Source organism: Odontomachus brunneus, unplaced genomic scaffold (genome assembly GCF_010583005.1).
Source record: "Odontomachus brunneus isolate Ranch 3 - 2012 unplaced genomic scaffold, Obru_v1 Obru_scaffold_258, whole genome shotgun sequence".
Lineage (NCBI taxonomy): Eukaryota > Metazoa > Arthropoda > Insecta > Hymenoptera > Formicidae > Odontomachus > Odontomachus brunneus.
In genome coordinates this window covers 51,655-53,586 of record NW_022639708.1, presented here as the reverse complement: position 1 = coordinate 53,586, position 1,932 = coordinate 51,655, and positions in this window count along the sequence as shown.

Genomic DNA, 1,932 nt, shown 5'->3' with positions numbered 1-1,932 from the left:
AACCGAAAGAAGAATATTTTACGAGATATTTTGTATTCTATGTCAAAGAAAATTCAAAGTGGAAATTTCAAGTGTTATTACTCGAAAAGTTCTTAACGAAAAAATATTTTATTATAGCGTTTTGGAAAGCTCTCGAGATGTGCTATAAGAATATGCAATGAAAAATGGGGTGTTCCATTTAAAAAAATTAATGTGACCTTGACCTGACCTTCGCTACGCAACCCAAGGTCAAACTGATGTGATCAGTAAATACATCTTTTTAAACGCCACAACTTTTATCTGAAACATTTTTTTCTAAAATGCTTAGTTTTCGAGATATTTCACCGGTCCGGGACTTTTTGAACACCCTGTATACAGGGAGTCTGATTCGTATTGTACCAGAGTTAATATAAGGTGTAGTAAAAAGAAATCCATTATTTTTCCAATAGATGGCTGTAGTAATGTGTATCTCGCGTTGTATAAGTGCGATCGGTTTACGCTAGATGGCGTTAGAAAGATAAGATTTTGTACTAAAAAAACTTTTGAGACAGTTTTGTGATTGTTTGACTCAGTATTGTTTGAGCGCGCGTCAAAGATGGACACCAGCAAAGAGAAAATACGCCATATTTTACAGTTTTTCTTCGATAAAGGCGAAAACGCAAGCCAGGCGGCTGAAAATGTGAATAGTGTTTATGGTCCTGATACTGTAACAGCCAATCACGCGCAATTTTGGTTTCGTCGATTCCGTTCCGGTAATTTTGATGTCAAAGATGCACCACGCTCTGGAAGGCCAATTGTCGAAAATGTCGATAAAATAATGGAAATCGTCGAGTCCGACCGTCATGTAAGCACTGTTTCGATTGCCCAGGAGCTAAACATTGCACAAAAAACCGTTTGGAACCACTTGAATAAGGCTGGATACAAAAAGAAGCTCGATGTATGGGTGCCACACGAGTTAACGCAAAAAAACCTCATGGACCGAATTTCCATCTGCGAATCGCTGCTGAATCGCAACAAAATCGACCCATTTCTGCAGCGGATGGTGACTGGTGATGAAAAGTGGGTCACTTACGACAACGTCAAGCGAAAACGGTCGTGGTCGAAACGCGGTGAGCCGGCGCAAACGGTGGCCAAGCCAGGATTGACGGTCAGGAAGGCTTTGCTGTGTGTTTGGTGGGATTGGCAGGGAATCATCCACTATGAGCTGCTCCCCTACGGCCAAACTCTTAATTCGGACCTGTACTGTCAACAATTGGACCGTCTGAAGGAATCAATCGCCCAGAAGCGGCCAGCTTTGGCCAATAGGAGAGGAATTGTGTTCCATCAGGACAACGCCAGGCCACACACATCGATAGTGACTCGCCAGAAGCTCCGAGAGATTGGTTGGGAGGTTCTTATGCATCCACCTTATAGTCCGGACCTGGCACCAAGTGATTACCGGGAGCGGTGCACTTGGACACGGTGCATTTGGACACAGCTAATCACAGCACCGTGTGATTAGAGACATTCGTAGGGTCCCTTGGAACAGCGACTTGTAATTGGACTGTGTCCAATTGCCCCGTGTCCAACTGATATTCACCCGTGATTACCACCTATTCCTGTCTATGGCGAATGATTTTGCTGGTGAAAAATTCGCCTCAAGAGAAGCTTGTGAAAATCGACTGTCCCAGTTTTTTGCCAATAGGGACAAGGGTTTCTATGAGAGAGGCATAATGGAATTACCTTCAAAATGGCAACAAGTTATCGAACAAAACGGTGCATATTTGACCTAAATCGGATCATTCCAACTATGCTAAATAAAGCCTTCAATTTCATGCAAAAATAATGGATTTCTTTTTACTACACCTTATATATAGCTAGAATAGGCCGAGGTGAATAATAAAATTGGTATTTTTTTTTAAATAACCATGTAAAAACATGTAAAATTTTGAGATATTAACAATAAAAAATTTT